The sequence below is a fragment of the Triticum aestivum genome, chromosome 7D (genome assembly GCF_018294505.1).
Source record: "Triticum aestivum cultivar Chinese Spring chromosome 7D, IWGSC CS RefSeq v2.1, whole genome shotgun sequence".
NCBI lineage: Eukaryota > Viridiplantae > Streptophyta > Magnoliopsida > Poales > Poaceae > Triticum > Triticum aestivum.
In genome coordinates, this window is record NC_057814.1 from 386,470,437 (window position 1) to 386,495,184 (window position 24,748).

General features: G+C 41.9%; 2 long non-coding RNA genes across 2 annotated transcripts; one reads left to right on the top strand and one right to left on the bottom strand.

Annotated features, from left to right (window-relative positions):
• Window positions 1-18,011: 18,011 nt before the first annotated feature.
• Window positions 18,012-20,376, bottom strand: LOC123168543 (uncharacterized). Its single transcript, XR_006484396.1, has 2 exons — window positions 19,881-20,376; window positions 18,012-18,631 (listed from the first exon to the last, which is right to left on the bottom strand). It is a non-coding gene; the product is annotated as an uncharacterized lncRNA (long non-coding RNA).
• A 256-nt stretch (window positions 20,377-20,632) lies between these two features.
• On the top strand, window positions 20,633-22,133 carry LOC123165414 (uncharacterized). The gene is made up of 2 exons (XR_006482969.1): window positions 20,633-21,570; window positions 21,665-22,133. It is a non-coding gene; the product is annotated as an uncharacterized lncRNA (long non-coding RNA).
• Window positions 22,134-24,748: the final 2,615 nt, after the last annotated feature.

Here is a 24,748-nt window from a genome sequence, read left to right on the forward strand (position 1 = left end):
CAAATATAAGTGAAGATCATGAGCATAATATTTCTTTCTCTCAAATTAATTTAAGTGAAGCAAGAGAGAATTTCTTGAAAATTTTACTAAATCTCAAATAAATCTAAGTGAAGCAAGAGAGCATTTCTTCAAAAAATAACAAAGCACACCGTGCTAAAAAAGATATAAGTGAAGCAGTAGAGGAATTCCATACCTCATAAAAATTTAAGTGAAGCACATAGAGCAATTCTAACAAATCATGGCATAATTTTGGCTCTCTCAAATAGGTGTGTCCATCAAGGATTCAAGACTTAAAACAAAAAGTAAAACAAGCAAAGACTCATATCATACAAGACGCTCCAAGCAAAACTCATAATATGTGACGAATAAAAATATAGCTTCGAGTAAAATACCGATGGTCGTTAGAAGAAAGAGGGGATGCCACTCGGGGCATCCCCAAGCTTAGTTGCTTGCTACTCTTTGCATAATGGCTTGGGGTGCCCTGGGCATCCCCAAGCTTAGGATCTTCTTACACGTTATTCCTTCATCCATCGTAACATCACCCAAAACTTGAAAACTTCAATCACACAAAACTCAACAAAACCTTCGTGAGATCCATTAGTATAAGAAAACCAATCTTTACTTTAAGTACTGTAGAAAACTTATTCAAATTTTGTTATTGCATTATGTCTACTGTATTTTAACTTTTCCATTGCAAAAAATCTTCAAAGAAAACCATAGAATCATCAAAATAAGCACATAACACAACGAAAACAGAATCTGTCAAAAACAGTCCAGTCTATAAAGATGCAAATTGTTCTCATACTTATGTAACTACAAAATTTCTGAAAAGTTAGTAAACATAGGCAATTTGTATATCAATCTTGTGTAAAAAAATTCAGAGTTTTTCGTCGCTTCTGTAATTCTAAACAATAATTTTTCTGGAGGCAAAAGTTTCTGTTTTCCAACACGATCAAATCAACTATCCCCAAAGCTATCCCAAAGGCTTTACTTGGCACAAACACTAATTAAAACACAAAAAACTTAATCATAACAGTAGCATAATTGTGCAAACACTCATGAACAGAAAGCAAAAGACATAAATAAATTTTATTCATTGGGTTGCCTCCCAACAAGCGCTATTGTTTCATGCCCCTAGCTAGGCATAAAGCAAGGATCTAAGTGTTGTCATCTTTGTTTATAGATCCATATGATGCCCTCATGATTGATTCATATGGTGGACTAATTCTTGTTATAGGGAAGTGTTCCATACCCTTCCTTAGTGGAAATTGAAATTTAATATTACCTTCTTTCATATCAATCACGGCACCAATAGTAGGCAAAAACGGTCTACCAACAATAATTGGACAAGACAGATTGCAATCAATATCGAGAACAATAAAATCTATAGGCACATAGTTCCTATTTGCAAGAATAAGAACATTATTAATTCTTCCCATAGGCTTTTCAATATTATAATCCGCCAAGTGCAAATTTAAAGAACATTCTTCAATATAGGTAACACCAAGCACATCACATAGAGATTTCGGAATTGTAGAAACACTAGCACCCAAGTCACATAAAGCAAAACACTCATAATTTTTAATCTTGAGTTTGATAGTAGGTTCCCACTCATCATGTAATTTTCTAGGAATTGAAACTTCTAATTCCAACTTTTCTTCCAAAGCTTTCATCATAGCATCAACAATATGTTTAGTAAAAGCTTTATTTTGTTCATAAGCATGGGGTGAATTTATCATGGATTGCAACAAAGAAATACAATCAATAAAAGAGCAACTATCATAATTAAAGTCTTTGTAATCCAAAAGAGTGGGCACGTCACTAGTTAAAGTTTTGATCTCTTCAAACCCACTTTTATCAATTTTCTCAACAAGATTTCTAGCTAAAGTTGACTCTTCTTCAGTCCCTTTTTCATCAATCTTAATTTTACTAATGAAGCAATCAATAGAAGAAACACCAATCATTTTAAGATCTTCATCACTTTTATGAAAGCAATCACTAGAAAACACTTTTTCTAAAAAATCTCTTCTAGCTCTAAGCATAGCGGTTCTTTTCTTACTTTCATCCATAGAAACATAAAGAGCTTTAATTGATTCCTCAACCTTAGGCACAAAAAATTTCATCTTGAGATTTTCTACATCATGAGAAATTCTATAAACACTTCTAGACAAATCATCAATCTTATTCAACTTTTCTTCCATTGTAGCATTGAAAACTTTTTGAGTGTTGATAAATTCTTTAATATTATTCTCAAGATCAGAGGTGTTCCTATTATTATTATAAGAGGGATTTCCATAGGAATTACCATAATTATTAGAGGAATTACTAGGAGAAGTCCGAGGATTAAAATTACCTCTATAAGCATTGTTATTGAAATTGTTTCGCGAGATAAAATTCACATCTACGGCATCACTATTTTTCTCAATCAAAGTAGACAAAGGCATACATTGAAATCAATAGGAGCACTTTTACTAGCAACCAATCTTCATCATTTTCCAAGATTGTGCAACATGCTCATGTTCATGTTGCTTGAAATTCATGATCTGGGTTCTAAGGGAAAAAAAATTGCAGGCGGAAAATACTTAGTGATAAAAGCATCTTTGCACTTATTCCAAGAATCGATACTATTGCGAGGCAAAGAAGAAAACCAAATTTTTGCATGATCTCGCAAAGAAAATGGAAATAATTTCATCTTAACAACATCATTGTCCACATATTTTTTTTCTTTTGCATATCGCATAATTCCACGAATGTGTTAAGATGGGACGCGGCATCCTCATTAGGAGTACCGGAAAATTGATTTTCATAACAAGATTTAACAAAGCAGTGTTAATATCACAAGATTCCGCACTAGTGGCAGGAGCAATCGGAGTGCCAATAAAATCATTGTTGTTGGTATTTGAGAAATCACACAACTTGGTGTTCTCTTGAGTCATTGTGACTACGCAACAAAATTGCACTCAAATACAGATCTGGCAAGAAAAATGGCGGACGAAAAAGAGGGCGAATAAAATGGAAATTTTTGTGAAGTGGCGGAGAGGAAAACGAGAGGCAAATGGAAAAGAATGTAAATTGCAAGGAGATGAGATTTGTGATTAGGAACCTCATAGATGATGATGATGTCTCCCTGGCAACGGCGCCAGAAATTCCTTTTGATGTCTGCTAGACTACGTCGGTATTTCCTCAAAGAGGAAGGGATGATGCAGCACAACGGCGATGAGTATTTCCCTCAGTGATGAGACCAAGGTTATCGAACCAATAGGAGAACCAAGCAACACTACGTAAACAACACCTGCACACAAATAACAATTACTCACAACCCGACGTGTAAAAGGGGTTGTCAATCCCTTTTGGGTAACGGTGCCAGAAATTGGCAGGCGGACATGAGAAACTTGTAATAAGTTGATAGATCGAACGCCAAATAAAATAAAGTGCAGCAAGGTATTTTTGTATTTTTGGTTTAATAGATCTGAAAATAAAAGCAAATAAAATAGATCGCAAAGGCAAATATATTAAAGAAGAGACCCAAGGGCCATAGATTTCACTAGTGGCTTCGCTCGAGAAAAATAGCAAACGGTGGGTAAACAAATTACTGTTGGGCAATTGATAGAACTTCAAATAATCATGACGAGATTAGTAGACCGACTCCTGCCTGCATCTACTACTATTACTCCACAAATCGACCGCTATCCAGCATGCATCTAGTGTATTAAGTTCATGGAAAAATGGAGTACTGCAATAAGAACGATGACATGATGTACACAAGATCTATTTATGTAGAAATAGACCCCATCTTGTTATCCTTAATAGCAACGATACATACGTGTCGGTTCCCCTTGTCACTGGGATCAAGCACCGTAAGATCGAACCCATCACAAAGCACCTCTTCCCATTGCAAGTTAAATAGATCAAGTTGGCCAAACAAAACCCAAATATCGGAGAAGAAATACGAGGCTACAAGCAATCATGCATATAAGAGATTCAAAGAACACTCAAATAACTTTCATGGATAAAAAGATAGATCTGATCATAACCTCAAACTTCATCTAATCCCAACAAACACACCGCAAAAAGAGTTACATCATATGGATCTCCAAGAGACCATTGTATTGAGAATCAAAAGAGAGAGAGAGAGAGAGAGAGAGAGAGAGAGAGAGAGAGGAAGCCATCTAGCTACTAACTACGGACCCGTAGGTCTACAAAGAACTACTCACGCATCATCGGAGAGGCACCAATGGACATGATGAACTCCTCCGTGATAGTGTCTAGATTGGATCTGGTGGTTCTGGAACTTGCGGTGGCTGGAATTGATTTTCATCGACTCCCCTAGAGTTTCTGGAATATTGGGGGATTTATAGAGTAAGGAGGTGGTTCGGGAGGCAACCGAGGTGGGCACAACCCACCAGGGCGCGCCTGGGCCTCCAGGCGCGCCCTGGTGGGTTGTTGTCCCCTCGGAGTACCCTGCAGGTGCTTCTTCGGCCCACTGGATGTCTTCTGGTCCATAAAAAATCCTCAAAAGGTTTCGCTGCGTTTGGACTCCGTCTGGTATTGATTTCCTGCGATGTAAAAAACATGCAAAAAACAGCAACTGGCACTTGGCACTATGTCAATAGGTTAGTACCAAAAAATGATATAAAATGATTATAAAACATCCAAGAATGATAATATAACAGCATGGAACAATAAAAAATTATAGATACATTGGAGACGTATCACCTACCACCACCAATCCACACTCATTTTACTAGTTAAATGTTTCTTTATTTAAACAACACCTAACTTTTATTTTCACGTTCTTTATTATCTTGCAAACCTATCCACACCTACAAAGTACTTCTAGTTTTATTCTTGTTCTAGGTAAAGCAAGCGTTAAGTGTACGTAGAGTTGTACCGGTGGTCGATAGAACTTGAGGGAATATTTGTTTTACCTTTAGCTCCTCGTTGGGTTCGACACCTATTTATCAAAAAATGCTACAAACGATCCCCTACACTTGTGGGTTGTTAAGACCTTTTTCTGGCGCAGTTGCCGGGGAGCAATAGTGTGGGGTGAATATTCTCGTGTGTGCTTGTTTGCTTTATCAGTAAGTAGTTTTTATTTTCTGTTCTAAGTTGTTCTCTATCTTTGGTTATGGATATGGAACACAAGATACCAAAAAAATTAGTTGTACTTGCTACTCATGGAGATGGGGAACCTCCTAAAATCCTCGATGCTCGTTTTGTGAAAAATATTAAACATTGCTTTGATAATCCTGAGAACCCCATTCAACTTGATAATGGGAGCCACGTTGGATCAACATTAATACTTTAGGGATTATTGCTTGACTCAAGAAGGGAAACTGTTATGGGATCAAATTGAGATGTTGCATTGGTATGCTTGAATTTATGGCAGCGATATGATTATACTTGTTGCTCTAGGATGAAGGCTCCACACCTTCCTTTTTCATGCAAATTTAATGATAATAAAACCTTGGCTTCTTATGAAAATGGTAGATATGATTACTATGATGTGGAACGAATAGAAGAATTTGTTCCTTTAAAGGGTGCTTATGAAATTGAATCTATGTTTGAAAAGTATGAAGATTTGATGATACAGTTTATAGACCTGAAATTTTTGCTATACTTAAATATTGCTATGAGAATTATAAATACAATTACGATATTGATGTATTTATTGAGAAAGCCTCTGCTGTCCAAGAAGAGACTAATATTTTGCAGGAATCTATGGAAGAAGAAATTGATGACACTATGAGCTCATTAGATGAAAAAGATGATGAGGAGAGCGAAGAACAAAAGGAGGAAGAGAGGATTAGCTACTTGTGCCCACCTTCTAATGAGAGTAACTCTCCAACTCATACATTGTTTAATGTCCCTTCGTTCTTACCGAAGGATGAATGCTATGATAATTTCTATGATCCCATTGATTCTTTGAAATATCCCTTTTTGATGAACTTGATGATTGCTATCTTGTAGCCATGATGCCAATATGAATTATGCTTATGGAGATGAACTTGCTATAATTCCTTATGTTAAGAATGAAATTGTTGCTATTGCACCCACGCATGATAGTCCTATTATCTTTTTTAATTCTCCAAACTACACTATATCGGAGAAGTTTGCTCTTATTAAGGATTACATTCATGGGTTGCCTTTTACCTTGCACATGATAATTTTTATGAATATAATATGCATGTGCTTGCTGCTCCTACTTGCAATTATTATGAGAGAGGAACTACATATCCTCCTCTCTATGTTTCCAACACGATAAAATTGCAAGAAACTGCTTGTGCTATGTATTGAATTGTTCTTTTATGACATGCCGATGCGTAGGAATAGAGTTAGACTTCGTCATTGCATGATTTATGTTGCTTTGTGCTCACTACTAAATTCCAAATCATTGTTAACTAACATTGGCTTTGATATACCTTGGGATCTTGGTGGATCCATTAATTGAGCACTTTATGCCTAGCTTAATGGCTTTAAAGAAAGCGCTGCCAGGAAGACAACCCAGAAGTTTTAGAGAGTCATTTTATTCTGTTGAGTGATTTTATAAAGTTTAAAAATGAAAAAAATATAGATGGGAACTTAAAAACTTTTTCAAAAAGAGAAACGATTGGAAGGTTATGCATTGGAGAAGTGAGGGTCGACCTTGAACACTTGTGTTCATGCTCATGGAAACAATGTAGAATTTTTTCATGGAAGTTTCTCAAAAAAATCCCCTTGTACAAAGACATTGTATTATAAAAATAATGTGCCAAGATTTGCCTTTAGGATGATTAGATTGCTTGTTGGTATGTGCGGTGCAAAAACAGAAACTTTGGTTGTAGCGCGTGATTTTTCATTTTTTACTAGAACGTCAAAAGTTTCTGAAATTTTTACACAATGCTACTATGCATTTATTTTTATTTTTTACTAATGTTTCAGAATTTTTGGGGTTACAGAAGTATGGTCAAAGTTCAAATTACTACAGACTGTCCTGTTTTTGGCAGAATCTGTTTTTGATGCACTGTTTTGCTTGTTTTGATGAAACTATCGATTTTATCGGTGGTATAAGCCATGGAGAAGTTATAATAAAGTAGCTAAAATGCAGAAACAAAACATGAACGGGTTTTCAATAGTACTTAAAGTAGTAATTTGCTTAATTATGCTAATGGATCTCACCTGTTTTCTGTTAAGTTTTGTGTGGATGAAGTATTCAAAGATCGACGAGGTCTCGATATAAGGAGAAGGAGGAGAGGAAAGAGTTCAAGCTTGGGGATGCCCAAGGCACCCCATGTAAATATCCAATGAGACTCAAGCGTCTAAGCTTGGGGATGCCGCGGAAGGCATCCCATCTTCCTTCAACAAGTATCGGTATGTTTTCGTTTTCGTTTCCTTCATGTGATATGTGTAAATCTTGGAGCGTCTTTTGTGTTTAGTTTTCAATTTTCTTTTATGCACCATGATGGTATGAGATAGTAAATTTACAGAATGCTCATTGCACTTCACTTATATCTTTTGATTATGGCTTTATAGAATGCTTCATGTGCTTCACTTATATCATTTGAAGTTTGGATTGCCTGTTTCTCTTCACATGGAAAACCGTTATTTGTAGAATGCTCTTTTGCCTCACTATACTTATTAGAGCATGGACTTTTGTAGAAAGAATTAAACTCTCATGCTTCACTTATATCTATTTAGAGAGCCAACATGAATGGGTCATTTCATGGTTAGTCATGAAATCCTACATAAAACTTGTGGATCACTGAAAATGATATGTTTGATTCCTTGCAACAGTTTTGCGATATAGAGATGATAATATGTGGGAGGTCTACTAAACGTTGTGGTTAGTAAAAATATTGGTGTTAAGGTTTGTGATTCCTGAATCATGCACATATAGTCTCTTGTTATGCTATGAAGTTGGAGCATGATTTAGTATTGATTATCTTCCTTATGAGTGGCGGTCAGGGACGAGCGATGGTCTTTTCCTACCAATTTGTACCCCTAGGGGCATGCGTAGTAGTACTTTGCTTCTTGGGCTAATAAACTTTTGCAATAAGTATATGAGTTCTTTATGACTTATGTGAGTCCATGGATTATACGCACTCTTACCTTTCCGCAATTTGCTAGCCTCTACGGTACTGTACATTGCCCTTTCTCACCTCGAGAGTCAGTGCAAACTTCGCCGGTGCATCCAAACCCCGTGATATGATACGCTCTATCACACATAAGCCTTATTATATCTTCCTCAAAACAACCACCATACCTATCTATTATGGTCCTTCCATAGCCATTCTAGGATATATTGCCATGAAACTTCCACCTTCCGTTTTGATGACTTGAGCATTCATTGTCATATTGCTTTGCATGATCGTAAGATAGCTAGCATGATATTTCCATGGCTTGTCTGTTTTTTATATCGTTTTTATGCTAGATCATTGCACATCCTGGTACACTGCCAGAGGCATTCATATAGAGTCATACTTTGCTCTAGGTGTCAAGTTGTAATTTTTATTTCTTTTGAGTTGTAAGTAAATAGAAGTGTGATGATCATCATTATTAATTCATTATTAGAGCATGTCCCAGTGAGGAATGGACGATGGAGACTATGATTCCCCCACAAGTCGGGATGAGACCTTGGATAAATATAAAAAGAAAAAGAAAAAAAGTGAGGCCAAAAAGAGCCCAAGAAAAAAAGGGAAAAAAGAAAAGAAAAAAATGAGAGAAAAGATGGAAGGGGCGTCCTAATTCCACACTTGTGCTTCAAAGTAGCACCATGTTTTTCATATAGAGAGTCTCCTATGTTGTCACTTTCATATACTAGTGGGAATATTTTATTATAGAGTTAGATGCACACCCACTTAGTTTTCATGTTGAGCTTTCATACACTTATAGCTCTTAGTGCATCTGTTGCATGGCAATCCCTACTCCTCGCATTGATATCAATTGATGGGCATCTCCATAGCCCGTCGGTAAGCCGCGTCAATGTGAGACTTTCTTACTTTTTTGTCTTCTTTATGTTTGCCCCTGTCATTATATTCTATTCCACCCATAGTGCTATATCCACGGCTTGCGCTCATGTATTGCGTGGGAGTTCAAAAAGCTGAAGCGCGTTAAAATGTATGAACCAATTGCTCGGCTTGTCATCGGGGTTGTGCATGATAAATACTTTGTGTTAAGAAGACAGAGCATTACAAGACTATATGATTTTGCAGGGATAGCTTTCTTTAGCATTGATATTTTGAAAGACAAGATTGTTTATTGGGATGCCTGAGTATTGATATCTTTATGTCAAATACTAGACTATTGCTTTGAATCATTCGTGTCTTAATATTCATGCCATGATTAGATATGTTATCAAGATTATGCTAGGTAGCATTCCACATAAAAAATTATCTTTTTTATCATTTACCTACTCGAGGACGAGCAGGATTTAAGCTTGGGGATGTTGATACGTCTCCGTCGTATCTATATTTTTTGATTGTTCTTGCCAATGTTATACAACTTTCACATATTTTTGGCAACATTTTATATGATTTATTGGACTAACATATTGATCCAGTGCCCAGTGCCAGTTCCTATTTGTTGCATGTTTTTTGTTTCGTAGAACATCCATATCAAAGGAAGTTCAAACGCGATAAAAATATTACAGAGAATTATTTTGGAATATATGTGATTTTTGGGAGGTGGAATCAACGCAAAAGGGGGCCCACAACTCCCAAGATTCACCAGGGCGCGCCTAGGTGTCTTGTGCCCTCCTTGTAAGTCATCTAGAGCTCTAGTTCGGGTGCAAGGAAGCTTATATCCACACAAAAATCATGTTAAAATCTCAGTGCAATCGGAGTTACAGATCTCCGGGAATATAAGAAACGGTGAAGGGCCAGAAAACAGGAACGCGAAATAGAAGATAACAGAGAGGGAGATCCAATCTAGGAGGGGCTCCTACCCCTCCGCCGCCATGACAGCAATGGAACAGAGGGGGAACTCTCCTCCCATCTAGGGGGAGGCCAAGGAAGAAGACGAAGGAGGGGGGCTCTCTCCTCCTCTCTCCGGTGGCGTCGAAATGCCGCCGGGGCAATCATCGTGTGACAACGATCTACTCCAACAACTCCGTCATCTTCACCAACATCTTCATCACCTTACCCCGTCAATGTTGAGCGGTCCACTCTCCCGCAACCCGATGTACCCTTTACTGGAACATGGTGCTTTATGCTTCATATTACTATCCAGTGATATGTTGCCATCTATGATGTCTGAGTAGATTTTTGTTGTCCTACCAGTAATTGGTGAATTGCTATTGTTGGTTTAATTTGCTTGTGGTTATGTTGCTGTACTTTGGTTCCCATCATATGAGTGCGCGTGTGGATCAAACCATAGGGTTAGTTGTATGTTGATTTAGGACTATGCATTGGAGGGCAAGGGTGACAGAAGCTTTAGCCTACCATAGAAATTGATACATACGGGATTGAAGGGGGACCAATATATATCTTAATGCTATGGATGGGTTTTACATTAATGAACGTCAGTAGTTGCGGATGCTTGCTAATAGTTCCGATCATAAGTGCATAGAATTTGAAGTAAGGGGCGACATGCTAGCAGTGGCCTCTCCCATATAAAAACTTGCTATCGGTCTAGCAACGTAGTCAATTGCTAAGGAACAATTCTGCAAATCCTACCACCACCAATCCACACTCGTTTTACTAAGTTAATTGTTTCTTTATTTAAACATCACCTAACTTGTATTTTCACGCTCTTTATTATCTTGCAAACTTATCCACACCTACAAAGTTCTTCTAGTTTTATTCTTGTTCTAGGTAAAGCAAACATTAAGTGTATGTAGAGTTGTATCGGTGGTCAGTAGAACTTGAGGGAATATTTGTTCTACCATTACCTCCTCGTTGGGTTCGACACTCTTATTTATCAAAAAAGGCTACAAAGGATCCCTATACTTGTGGGTTATCACTCCAAAACCCTCAGCCACACTCTCACATTCATCTGTGTCCAAAACCCTAAAGTCTATCTTAGTTCCAGCAAACCACTCCTATCCGGACACACCGAGAAACTCCTGACATAGTCACTACCTAAACCCTAGCAACTCTCTCTCGATGAGATGACCCTTCAGTCCCACCGAAACCACTGACCAACCCTCTGTAACCAATTGCAATCATTTTAGAATTTTCGAAAGGTTTCAATCGGTGACTGTCGCGGGAAACCACGGCCACCGATGGGACCTGGGGGTCCCTTGCTGGTTCGGTAGGGGGCGACACGTTGCACAAAGAGCAGACGAGCGAGGGGCACCATGGCAGAGATCACACATGCAATTTTACCCAGGTTCGGGCCGCCGCGAGGCGTAAAACCCTACTCCTGCTTTGGTGGATTGATGGTGGAAAGGTGGTGGTGGTGCGTAGTACACTTGCCCGGAAAGGGTTGCCTCGGGCAGCAGCGACTACGCTCGTATGGGGGCGTGAGTTATCCAACCTTCTAACCCTTTCTACGGTTGCCATGGGCCTCCTTTTATAGATCAAGGGGTTACCACAGTTACAATGTAGTCATGATGCACTGATAAGATAGCAAACAGTGCTATCATACCTAACTCTGTGGTCTGACAGGGCGCATTAAATGCACCGCTTAGTGTCACATCACTAGTTGCCCGGCAAGGCTTGCCGGGCTATCCCTCCAGCTCCGCACCTGCTCGCTTGACACGTCAAAGGACGGGAGTCATCTGTGGGTTTCTCCTGTAGGAAAGGGCTGCCATGTGGCGAATGGCTGCCACTTAATCATCTCGCGGCTTGACACTGCACTGATCGACGACGTGGGTCGTGGTAGGGCGGTTGGTGAGGTGGTTTTGCCTCTGTGAGCCCTGGCAGGCCCTGCCGGGGCGCTCTGGTTGTCTGTTTCTGGGGGTGGCCTCGCCCCTTGCCGGGCTCGCCTGCCCGGCAAGGGAGGCTTCTCTCTTGACGATACCTTGCTTCTCTAGCTTGATCTTGTTCCTTCTGATCTACATGTTGGTCCTTCGAATCTGTGGGGTTCTTGCACTCCGACTTGGGCTGGTGCTTCAATCTTGTTCCCATGCCTGTGCATAGTCTGGGCAACAGACCCAGGGTTTGTTGCACCGATAGTGACACCGAAGTGTGGTCATTACCCATCGATCCCTCCGAGTTGTGTCATCCAGTCTCACCGAAAAGCCTAAAGTTTAGATCTTTTGTACTATTCGGTCTTCCTAGTGTTCACCCAGTCCCACCGAGTAGTGCATAAAGGTGTGTAACGGTTGGAGTGTTGGTGCTGCCTATATATACCCCACCCATTATGCCAACTCTTAGAAAGAGCAACCAGTTTGAAGCTACCACTTCTCATATCCATTTTCTGAGAGGAAACCAGCTACACTTGGGTTCAAATCAAGGGGATTCCAATCCAACCTTTGATCCTTGATTTCTAGCTTCTTCAAGTTACTTTCCACTCCAATCCTTCTCTCACCACATAGCCAAAATTGTGAGGAGTGATTGAGTGTTGAGCATAAGAGCAAGGAGTTCATCATCAACAATAATATCTATTACGTTTTGGAGAGTGGTGTCTCCTAGATTGGTTCGGTGTCACTTGGGAGCCTCCAAGCTTATGGAGTTGAACCAAGCAGTTTGTAAGGGCAAGAAGTTCACCTACTTCATGAAGATCTACTCTGAGTGAGGCTAGTCCTTCATGGGCGTAAGCCATGATGGCATAGACAAGGTTGCTTCTTCATGGACCCTTCGTGGGTGGAGCCCTCCATGGACTCGCACAACCATTACCCTCTGTGGTTTGAAGTCTCCATCAATGTGGATGTATGATAGCACCACCTATTAGAACCATGGGAAAAATATCCATGTCTTCATTTCTTTTGATCTTCAAAACTCCATACCTTTACTTTTTTGCACTTGCATGTCATTTAGTATCCACCGCCCATAGTCTAGATATGCACGTGTAGATTGTATTGCTTGCCACTTAACTTGTGCTAAAATCTGCCTAAACTTAAAGAGAATTAAAATTGCACCTTTGGCCTTGTTAGTGTCTATTTGCCCCCTCTAGACCTATCCTTTTGATCCTACAAGTGATTTCAGAGCTTTTGTCTCCATCGCTTTGGTTTAATCGCCTTGCAAAAGGATGGATGTGTCTACGTTGGCGAGTCTTAGATGTAGAGTGCCCATTCTCAATGGAGAGTACTATAACTTTTGAAGATATGAAATGCATCATATATTTGATGATTTCAACTTAAGCAAGTATATTCATATATAGTCCTTGTGCGCCTCCCATTGGTCCCTTGCACCCCACTCCCGAGGAAGAACTTGACACGCTTCGTAAACTAAGAATCATTAATCTCATTGTTAGAGGTCTACCTAAACTTGTTCTTAGATGTATGCAAACATATTTGTCTGACGACATGGACACATGCATATGCATGCATGGAGTGACATGGCATTTCAATTCCAAAAAATTAAAAAAAATATCAGAAACACATGAAACCTTGCTTGATGTAATGTCATGCCACCAAGATGATGTGGTAAAAAAATTGGCATGTTTGACGAAAGTTTGGACACACACCCCTCACAAACCGGAGCAACTCACTAGAAGGCTCGTGGTTCCGAGAGGGAACAATGCATGTTTGATGATGAACGGGAGATAGCTTCCTCTTACGGCCTTCAAATTTTTTCTACGTTTAACGTGCACTACTACAACTGTAATGTGAAAATTAGGAAAATTCTATGGGTCATTTGACCTTTTAAATACATTTAAGTGATTTTCTAGCCATTTAATGACCGTAATTCAAATTTGAACTACATCTACATGCAACGGCTAACCGTAACGGTTTGAAAAACCGTATTTGTGTACTTGTGTGCGAGTTAATTCCATGTGCAGTAAATTAGAAGGAATTTTCAAACATATTGGTCTCACGACATGGACACATCCATAGGTATGCATGGAGTGCCATGGCATTTAAATTCCAAAAAAATAAAAAAATATCACAAACACATGAAACCTTGGTTGATGTAATGTCATGCCACCAAGATGATGTGGTAAAAAATTGGCATGTTTGACGAAAGTTTGGACACACACCCCTCACAAACCGGAGCAACTCACTAGAAGACTCGTGTTTCCGAGAGGGAACAATGCATGTTTGATGACGAATGGGAGATAGATTTCTCTTACGGCCTTCAAATTTTTTCTATGTTTAACGTGCACTACTACAATTGTAATGTGAAAAATTCTAGGGGTCATTTGACCTTTTAAAGACATTTAAGTGATTTTCTAGCCATTTAATGACCATAATTCAAATTTGAACTACATCTACATGGAACGCCTAACCATAACGGTTTGAAAAAACATATTTGTGTACTTGTGTGTGAGTTAATTCCATGTGCAGTAAATTAGAAGAATTTTCAAACATATTTGTCTCACGATATGGACACATGCATATGTATGCATGAAGTGACATGGCATTTTAATTCCAAAAAATTTAAAAAATATCAGAAACACATGAAACCTTGCTTGATGTAATGTCATGCCACCAAGATGATGTGGTAAAAAAATTGGCATGTTTGACGAAAGCTTGGACATACACCCCTCACAAACCGGAGCAACTCACTAGAAGGCTCGTGGTTCCGAGAGGGAACAATGCATGTTTGATGACGAACGGAAGATAGTTTCCTCTTACGGCCTTCAAATTTTTCTACGTTTAACATGCACTACTACAACTATAATGTGAAAATTAGGAAAATTCTATGGGTCATTTGACCTTTTAAAGACATTTAAGTGATTTTCTAGCCATTTAATGAACGCAATTCAAATCTGAAGTACATCTACATGCAATGACTAACCATAACGGTTTGAAAAATCATATTTGTGTACTTATGTGCGAGTTAATTGCATGCGCAGTAAATTAGAAGAATTTTCAAACATATTGGTCTCACGACATGGACACATGCATATGTATGCATGGAGTCCCATGGCATTTAAATTCCAAAAAATCAGAAACACACGAAACCTTGCTTGATGTAATGTCATGCCACCAAGATGATGTGGTAAAAAAATTGGCATGTTTGACAAAAGTTTGGACACACACCCCTCACAAACGGAGCAACTCACTAGAAGGCTCGTGTGGTTTCGAGAGGGAACAGTGCATGTTTGATGACGAACGGGAGATAGTTTCCTCTTACGGCCTTCAATTTTTTTTCTATGTTTAACGTGCACTACTACAACTATAATGTGAAAAATTGGAAAATTCTAGGGGTCATTTGACCTTTTAAAAACATTTAGGTGATTTTCTAGCCATTTAATGACCGTAATTCAAATTTGAACTACATCTACATGCAACGGCTAACCATAACGGTTTAAAAAATCATATTTGTGTACTTGTGTGCGAGTTAATTCCATGTGTAGTAAATTAGAAGGAATTTTCAAACATATTTGTCTCACGACATGGACACTTGCATATGTATGCATTGAGTGACATGGCATTTTAATTCCAAAAAATTAAAAAATAATCAGAAAAACATGAAACCTTGCTTGATGTAATTTCATACCATCAAAATGATGTGGTAAAAAAATTGGCATGTTTGACGAAAGTTTGAAAACACACCCCTCACAAACCGGAGCAACTCACTAGAAGGCTCGTGCTTCCGAGAGGGACAATGCATGTTTGATGACGTATAGGAGATAGCTTCCTCTTACGGCCTTCAAATTTTTTCTACGTTTAACGTGCACTACTACAACTGTACTGTGAAATTTTGGAAAATTCTAGCGGTCATTTGACCTTTTAAAGACATTTATGTAATTTGCTAGCCATTTAATGACCGTAATTCAAATTTGAACTACATCTACATGCAACGGCTAACCATAACGGTTTGAAAAATCATATTTGTTTACTTGTGTGCGAGTTAATTCCATGTGCAGTAAAATAGAAGGAATGTTCAAACATATTGGTCTCACGACATGGGCACATGCATGGAGTGCCATGGCATTTTAATTCCAAAATATTAAAAAATGATTAGAACAACATGAAAACTTGTTTGATGTAATGTCATGCTACCAAGATGATGTGGTAAAAAATTTGGCCTGTTTGACGAAAGTTTGGACACACCCCCTCACAGTCCGCAGCAACTCACTAGAAGGTTCGTGGTTCCGAGAGGGAACAATGCATGTTTGCTGACGAATGGGAGATAGCTTCCTCTTACGGACTTCAATTTTTTTCTACGTTTAACGTGCACTAATACATTTTAGGGGTCATTTGACCTTTTAAAAACATTTAAGTGATTTTCTAGCCATTTAATGACCGTAATTCCAATTTGAATTACATCTACATGCAACGGCCAACCATAACGGTTTGAAAAATCATATTTTGTGTACTTGTGTGCGAGTTAAAAAATCATTAGACGATGTAAATATCTGGTGTTCAAAAAAGAAAATGTAAAGATCTGGCAAGACAACCGGCCCTCACATGATTGGCACTCTATCCCGCGGCTCGAGGTTTGGTAGGTGAGTGGCGGGGATCATTAATCAGACACGGTTCTGTATTGGAAACCGTCGGCTATTATGTTCATGCACGGATTTTGCTTCGGGAATCGTGTGTAATTCAAACTACGACACTCGTAAATTCCGGCGGCCAGCGTGTGTACTGTTCCTGTCGATCTAGATTCCTGCCGCCAATAAATACTACCTTGCTCACGTCCTCCCGCCTGCGTTCTCATCTATATCCTCCCCTCGCTCGCCCTCTCTCTCTCTCTCAAATCTCTGCCCTGGCGCCGCCGGTCTGCCCACGCGCCGACGAGGAGTCGCTGCCCCGCGAGGACGCCCAGTCGAATAGCTGCGATGAGGACCCCTACGCGCCGCCGGACGAGGTTACGCCGGACCCCCCAACTTTGGATTGGTTTTGGGGCCAGTACAATCTTCGTCAGTGGAAGTCGCTGCCGCCGGCTGAGAAAGCCAGGCAAGTGGCGTTCAAGAAGGAGATGGCGGAGGAGGAAGCCAGGTACCAGGCGGCATGTGAAGCCCGTGATGTTGCCTGGAAAAAGGAGGGGGCGGAGCTTTGGGGGCGGGCGCGTCGTCGTGCGGAGGAGGTGTAAGAAGACGGGTACTTCGCGAGGAAGGTCAAAGGCGCTGGGCGCCTCGTCGCTGCGTGGAGGTAGGCCGATAAGCTCCAGTGTGCCACCGACGAGGAGCTCCGGTGGGCGCCCAACAAAATGGCAAGATCGTTCGCGCTCGTCCGCCAGCAAGAGGCAGATCGGTACGTCAAGCGCTATGAGGCGGAGGAGGCGGAGTACTACGTTTGCACTGGGAAGACGTCGCGCACCAGGAAGCTGCTGGCGAGGGGCTGCCGGAATACTAGCCCCAGGAGGGATCATTAGTTTTAGTATTGTTCGTTTTTAATTTTATGCATTGTACCTAGTAGTTAAGTATCATCACGTATATGTGATGATATTTTATATTTATATATATGTATATATGGGTTTATTATGATAACACCTTTAAGACTTTTATTCTGCTAACACTAGTCTTATTCTGCTAACACCCTGTTAATCCATCCACCCGAACCGAACAGGCAAGCACCTATACCTAGCCAAATGGGCCGGCCCGGCACGGCACGGCCCGGCCTGAGATAAACGGGCCAGGCACGGCACGGCCCGCTGAGGCACGCGAACTAGTCGTGCCGTGCCGGGCCGGCACGCGTGCTGGCCTTCGAGGCCCAAGCACGGCCCCCTGGCTAAACGTGCTGGCCCGTAGGCACGTGTGGCCCGAGGTGGCCCGCCAGCACGAGGTGGCCCGATTTTTTTTTAAAAAAAGCACGTCTGGCTGGAGTATATGGGCTGGAGCAGGCGCGCAGGGGCGGTGCAGGGCTACTGGCGCGCTCGTTGGCTTGTGCCATCGATGCATGCACGTCACGTACTCATGTTTCGCTGTTTTTCTAGTACATGTTTCGCTGTCCCGGAGTTAGGCACGGTTAGGCACGTTTGGCACAAATAACTCCAAAAAATATAGAAAAAAATAAAATGAGGCAAAGTGACATCATATGGGATAAATCTTGAGCTTTATTAGTGACTGCCTCATTAAAACCTTCCATCCCTGGGAAGTAAAAGAGTACAAAGTCACGCTCTAGATTACAGAAGAAAAAGAAAATTACAAAAGCATAAGAAAAATACAAAAGCATAAGAAAATTACAAAAGAAAATAGAAAGACTACAACTACTATTCGTCTTCATCATCTTCGAGATTTTCGAACGTGGCCATCAGTTCTCTGTTTTCAGCGGTGTGTTGGGCTTTCCTTTTGGCTAGTTCTCCGTCTTTCACGGCCATGAGTGTTCTCACCATATCCGGGGTCAAACTCGTTCTTCTTTCCTCAAGTATTCTTCCAGCTAGGCTAAAAGCAGACTCCGATGATGTCGATGAGACGGGTACTGATAATACATCCCGTGCTAATATGGAAAGCACCGGATATGTAAGCTTGTGTTCATGCCACCACTGAATTATGTCGAAGTCTTCCTCTTCCTCTTCATTGAAGTTGACTTTATCGCTGTTGAGGTACTTCGCTAACTCCCCACCACCCAAAAGCACAGGCGATGGGCCTGATGTGGAAGAGCTCGTTGCAGAGGTGGTAGAACCAAACAACTTGCTCCATGCTCCTTTCTTTTTCCCTGTGGTTGGTGCAGGTGGAGGTCGTTGCATGCGAACTCCGGCATACTTTTGATCATACTTAGCATAAACTTCAGAAAGCATATCACGAACCTCAGTGGAATAAGAAATATAATCTATCCCTAGGGCCCCAGTTAGTACAACAAGTGCACTAGCAAACAGTTCAAGTTTAACCCTAGGATCCAAGATAAATGCAAATGAATACAAAATAGGAATTTTCGCCCAATATTTGCAATATTTAAGTTTCATGCGAGAAACCATAGGCATTAATAAATTAGTATGTTCGTATGCTTTCAAGTGAGATGCAATGTCTACAAGAGTGTGCATCATTAAAGGAGATGTGGGATAATAAACCCCAGACAAAGAAACTGTTGCCTCATAAAATATTTCTAAAAACTTGACCAAACCTTTAGCAATTTCCCAAGTATCACTAGTGATATATTCTCTCCCCATATTTGCATTAATCCATCCCGAGAATTGAACTTCGTCTCGGATGACTGCCTTAAGCATCATATATGTAGAGTTCCATCTAACAGGCATGTCTAGATTATACTTATGAGGAGTTTTTTCTATTGCTATGCAATATCTCTGGTAACTACTAATTCGCTGATTAGAGTTACCAAGAAAAGAAATTGCATTGCGTAAAATCTCAATGGCTCCCTCACATCTCTTCATAGCACATTTAGCAATAAGATTAATTATATGGCAAGCACAACGTTGATGCAATAAAAAAGATGCAGCATATACAGAAAACAGAGGACTGAGGCTCTCCATTGCAGTTGTATTTGATGAAGCATTATCCAAAGTTACTGCAAATATCTTGTCGGTCAGACCAAATTCTGACACAACATTAAGTACAGCTTGAGCTATGTTTTCACCAGTATGTGCTTCGTCAATTAATTCGAATCCTATAATTCTTTTCTGTAGTTCCCATTTTTCGTTAACATAATGAGCGACCACACTAATGTAGTCTTGCTTTGCCCGACCACTCCAGATATCAAATGTTAAAGAGACTGAAAAAGTGCATGTAGTAAAATAATCTTTTATTGTCTGAAGACTAGTTTTGCATAATTTTTTCATATCCCTAGATGTAGTTTGTCTAGAAACTGATTTGAAACTAGGAGTATGCACAGTTTGAATGTATTCGACAAAACCTTCAGACTCACCGAAACCTAATGGTAAATCATTAGAAGCAATTAAACGACAAATTCCTTCTCTATGAAGAGCAGGATCATAGGTGAAATTGCGTACCGTACCGTCGGGGTTGAACTTGAGCGTGGCCTGTGTCCCCGCAGACCGCTTGTCCGCGTTTTGGTGCATGAGGTTGTGCCTGAGGAGGTGGCCAGTTCCTCCTTTCCCCCCGAGGAAAGCAAGTGGCCGCACCTCTTGCACCGAGCTTTCAGCACGTTGACACCGTCCTCCACGACTATTTCTTCAACGAAATACTCCCAGCACGACGAGGTTTTGTGTCGAACCCTCTTTGTGCCGATGGAGGTGGAGGTACTGGACTGGGAAGTGGAATGGCTGCCGGTATACTCATCGGAAGAAGGATATGTGTGGGTTGTGGCTGTGGGATCGATCCACTCGGGGATGTCAACATCTAAGTCACTAGTATTGAAGTTGAACCGGTTGGGATCACTACCCATGGGATCATCCATGTGTTGAGTGTGAGAAATAAGAGGAAGAGGAGGTTTGAGTGTGAGGAATGAGAGGGGTGGGCAGCCCTTTTTATAGCAAAAAGCTGACATTTTTTAGACCAAATTTGCCCTCCAATGTTCAAATATTCAAATTTGCAACTAAATATACTTAAACAGCCCCAAATATGGCCAAACCCCACCCAAACCCCCCCTAAATCCCACTAAACCTCCTAAACCCCCGCTGCCCCGCTCCCCCAGCCCCCCCGCTCCCTCGATCGAAGCGTCCAACGAACATATGCCAACGGATCCCTCCCTCGCTCACGTACTCCCGTGCCGTGCCATGCGCATCGTGCTCCCGTGCCGTGCCGGGCTGGGTCGTGCCCGTGCCGGCCTGTTACTGGGCGTGCCGTGCCGGGCTGGCACGCGTGCCAGGCATAGCAGCCCAGGCACGGCCCAAGCAGGGCCGCGTGCCAGGCACGGCCCACATAGCCTCGTGCCGTGCCGGCCCGTGATGGGCCAGGCACACGGGCTATCGTGCCGGCCCGCCAGAACCGGCCCGTTTGGCCAGGTATACAAGCACCACACGAAAAACAAACTGCAGCAAGGGGGAAAACCTTGCTCCCACCTGACCCACCTCCTTCCCGCAACCGACCCCCACCACCTACCCCCACGAGGCCACGACACGGCCCCCGACCACCACCACTCTTCCACCTTCTCCTTTGCGCCAACCCTCCGCCGCCGGTTCCCCCTTCCTGCGGCCCGCCGCCCCGTTACCCACCTTCTCCTCGCCGCCCAGCCACCCCAACCGACGCGCCACCATGCCCCTGCCTTTTCTCCCCGTGCTCCCCGCCCACCTCTCTCCCTGCGCTGCCCACTTCGACAGGCACCACCGACGCCAGGAGGTCCCGCCCAGCGCCGTCGCCGGCGCCCCGCAACCTCCTTCTTCCGGCGCCCCCACTCCCACCGTCCCCACCACGTACTCCCACCGCCAAGCAACCACTGGATCCAGTGGGATCCGGATCCACCTCCCCTCGTCTCCCGCTCCTCAATCTCTCAGCCGCCGCACGGGTCCCAGCCGCCCGCCCTCCCCACGCCGCCGCGCCGGACGGCCGGAGTAGCACCGGAGGCGAGTCGCCCCTCCTCTCTCTCCTTTCCTTCTTCCTCCTCACCTCTCCCTCATACACTTGTGCCGCAGGAGCCGTCATGGCCATCTGACTCAAGCTCGCCCGTCGCAGCCGCTCTGGATCCGGCCGCCATCAGCCAGATCCGCTCCAGCCTGCAGTTCGCCTGGGTCGCTCGATGAGGTGCGGTGCATCGCTGGGTTGCAGTTCAGGCTTTTTTCAGATTTTGGTTGTGCAATAGCACTGCAAAAATGCCTGACTCCTCGGTGCAGTGCAGATGGGCGTTTTGTTGCTATCCGGCCCCGACGACGTGCAGTACGTCAGTCGCGTTGGTGCAGCTCGCTGACGTGCGTGAAGTCCGTCGAGGGCCCTTCCTCCTTCCCTGCACGAGCACCACCGGCAAGACGTCACCAGTGCCCCCATCCCCTTCCATGGTGAGCTCTGGCACGACCACCCGACGAGCGGCTGCCCCCGTCCCCCACCCACAGATCCATCTCCTCTAGTGCTTAACAGCGAGCTCCACTGCGCGGGATCCCCATCACACCGGCTAGCTCTTCTCCCTTGCCCTCCTCTCCTCTCCGGCTTCAATGTGGACAGCGACCCCCAATTCACTTTACTGTTTTGCTATTGTTTTCCAGAAAATATGTAATTTTGCTAGAGGCTTGTTCCACAAAAATTGTTGGGGCTTGTTTGTACAAAAATTGTTACCTAGGTTCAGATCATTTTACATGCAGTTCCCTTGGTTCCACCCCGTGCCGCCTCTGGCCACAGGGGACACGTCAGCTGCAGTTAACATGATCTCCCATGTGCAGCTTGGTTGAATATCCATTTGCAGTTTTTTAGACAAAAATGTCCATTTGCAGTTTCGTTCGACCAGATTGCATTTCGGCTGGATTCAGATGCCCCCACTCCCTGCCCATTGTTCCATTAAAAGAAGTTCATTTTGTTGTTTGAGAAAATGCAGACAGGAAATGAGAGTAGAAAATGGATGTGGATGAATGCTTGTGTGTAATATGTAGCGTGCAAACAAAAAGTGCAGTCCTCTCGCCTCGTCCCCGCAGTGCATATTTCAATTTTAAACCAAAAATATATATATGCAGTGCATTACGGGAAAATCAAAACTCTGTAGAGAAAAAGAAAAAGAAAAATGGAGTGCACTCCGGTCTTTAAAAATGTCCGCTCCGAAGGACTTTGTAGTACACTTCATTTAAAAAAATGTATTTGCAAACTGTTTATGTTGTGTTCGTTGAAGAAGTTTAAAATACTAAAAAAGAGTAGTGTGGTTCACTTTCGAGAGTGCTTGCGGCTCATTTTCAAGAGTCTTGCGGTTCACTTAGACCCAAAAAGTAAAAACGCAAAAAAATAGGAAAAGTAGAAAAAGTAATGCGGTTCACTTTTGGTATGTGTCGCGGTTCACTACCTACCGTTGTGAAGTGCAAAAAAAATGTCATGTAAACGACAAAAAAATAATGAGGTTCACTTCTCCATACAATAATGAGGTTCACTTCTCCATACTGTTGCGGTTCACTTATGTACGACGTGAAGCGCGATTCACTCACTCGTCTTTAATTTTTTTACGTCCGACAAAAGAAATCATGAAGTGCGCTTGCTCGTTCGATGCAGTGCGGTTTTTCATCTGAAGCAGTGCATTCTTCTGTTTGATGCAGTACACGCGTCGATTTTGGTGTCGCGAAAAACAGAGTATCCACATTTTGATAATTTCAAAACTGCTCTTAAAACGTAAGGAATTAGAGAGAGCGTTCTGCATGAAGAAGTTGCGTCTCGGCGATATCTTTCCAACGGCGTATTGTTTGGATCATTCCAACGAGCGGTTTGTAAAAATTTCACGAAAAACGGCCGCCGCCTCTCGTCGTCAGCCGCACGATTTTCAAAATTAACTAAAAACCGTAAGGAATCTCAAAAATATTTCAACATATGAAAGTTGCGCCTCGTCCATAGCTTTTCAACGGTATATTACACACCTCGTTTAGGCAAACGGTTAGAAACTAGAGCAAAAACAGTACCAAAAATTTGATTTTTTTTAAACAGAATTCCGCGATTTAGTAAATTTGAAACTTCTTTTAAACCGTAATGAATTAGAGAAAATAATACATATCAAAAAGATGTGCCTCGATGATATCTTTCAAACGGTGTATCATTTGCTTCATTCCGACGAGCGGTTTAGAAAAAAAATGCGAAAAACGCTCGCTGCTACTCGTCGTGGGTCGCACCAATTTCAAAACTGCTCTTAAACCGTGAGGAATCTCAAAAAGTGTTCAACATGGCGAAGTAGCGCCTAATCCATAGCTTTTCAACGGTATATTACACGTATCGTTCCGACAAACGGTTAAAAAATTAGAGCAAAAAAGGTACCAAAAAACACAGCGTGCAGTTTTTTGCGACGGGAAGTTCACTCGCCTGAGTGCTGCAGCACACTTTGTTCAAACAATGACGTCCACTTGCGTTAAGCGTGCAGTGCGGAAGTGTTATCAGAATAGTTATTCTGCTAATCCTGAGCGCAAAATCACTTATTCTGCGCTCCGGCCGGCGCGCGCTCCCCACACAACCGACAACTCAAATAAGAAAAGCAACTCCCCGTGCGCTACCTGGGTTGCCTCCAAATCAAGGGTAAAAAATGGATATGACATAGTAATGTGCTACAAAGTTTTACTAGCAGCATTTGACCATCAAATCCAACGTAAAAGCACACTTGTGGATAGTAAGAGCGCACTAATTGATGGTAATGATATTTTTTGTAAAAGCTCATGGCTAGTCGCAGTGGACTTGTGTTTTTTTTCTTCGATCAGTGTGACTAGATTTCTACCTACAAAAAGCGTTGTCCATTTGCATTTATATAAGAAATCATTGTAAACTTTGATGTGCACGGATGTGAACTTGTATTTCTATTTGTAGTAAAGCAACATATGTCTATTTGACAACGAAAGAACCACAACTTTGCTGCAAAAACGGGCATGGACGCTATGTATACCTGACTTTATTAGGATGAAACAAAAAGGTTTTACCATCGGTCTAGCTAGAGCTACGTTTACTATATATTGTTGGTTCAAATAGCATGGTAGATTCAATTCTGCGAGCGGACGAGTTGTGTGTTGCATATGATAATCTAATTAGTTCAATTAGATTTTTTTATTTTTTATTCAATTACTATGTTTGCTGGACAATTATACCAGGGTGGATTTAAATATGTTTGTGACGGGACGACGTGCGTGAGGCGGTAACCCGATTAACTCTGTTACTATGTTCAACGTGGATTTAAGTCTGCATGAGGGGGTGTGGTGTAGGCAGATAGTAACCCAATTAGTTTCATTACCATGTTTCCCAAGAAACTTTACTAAGGTGG